Here is a 1,172-nt window from a genome sequence, read left to right as displayed (position 1 = left end):
TTTATTAAATACATACATATATGCAAGATGGTTATACTGCTAAGTTCTATCGGTTCATTGAGAAGTTTGTGCTTATAAATTATTTGATCATTGTTCTCATGCCAGTATCTTGTAATGTGAGCACCTACTTTGAAGATAACAATATATAGTGTATTAACCATTGTTACTCTCCTACTATCATGTGTTGAAATGTTGTATCATTGTTTTTGTTTCTTCTCTTTAAAATAAAAAATAAAGTTATCATTACAAAGATTTCTACTAAAAATATGCAAGACTTCCTAAGTATCAGAAAAAGCTACATACAAAAAACAAAGTAGCTGGGAATTGCAGTGCTAAGAGTAGGAGGATCATTTAAACTCAGGAGTTCATGGCAAGCCTTGGCAATGTACCGAGACCCCGTATTAAAACCCACACAAACAAGCCAAGCAGGGTAGTATACACCAGTAGGTAATCCCAGCACTCTGGAAGCGAGGTGCAGGGGAAATGGTGGTCAACTTGTAACACCCAGCTGAACTGAACCAGTGCAGTGCTTGCTGGGTGCAGAGCGCCCACCTGAGGGTCATTGCCAGCAACATAAAAGGGAACACTGGAGAGGAAGAGGTGTAGTCAGGGAGCTGCTGGTTCTCCCAGAGCTGTGGGTTCTCCTGGAGGAGCTCATCCTGTTCGCTTTCCTCAACTGTCCTCGTGTTCAGAGGAGGTTGGGACCTTGTCACTGAGAATATTTGTGGCTCACTTTGGTTCTTTGAGCATCACTTCCTGGCTCCAGAGGGAAGATGGTACACTGTTCAGTCTCCTGGAGAAGCTTGTCACGTTGGCTTTCCTGATATGTACTTGGCTGTTCTCACTGTCAGAGGAACTTAGGACCTTGTTGTCCCTGAGGATGGCTGTGGGTCTTTTGGAGTGAGCTCTGATCTTTACTCGGAGTATTGTTTCCTGGATCCATTGCAAAGCCATCAGCCTGCTAGCCCAGATCCTATAGCTCAATGGCACAGAGTTTCCACCACTGACCTTTGGCCCTTCCTAGTGCAAATCTATGAGACAGACTGCATAAAGCACTGCCATGGGCTCCAGGTCTTCAGGTGGACTTCAGGACACTGCCATGGGATCCAGGCCCTCAGCTGTATTCGTTGGGCCTTTATTGTGTGGGCAGACCTCCTGCACATATGGCTTTG

The sequence above is a fragment of the Octodon degus genome, unplaced genomic scaffold (assembly GCF_000260255.1).
Source record: "Octodon degus isolate 3935 unplaced genomic scaffold, OctDeg1.0 scaffold00144, whole genome shotgun sequence".
Lineage (NCBI taxonomy): Eukaryota > Metazoa > Chordata > Mammalia > Rodentia > Octodontidae > Octodon > Octodon degus.
Note: the sequence above shows the minus strand (reverse complement) of the source record.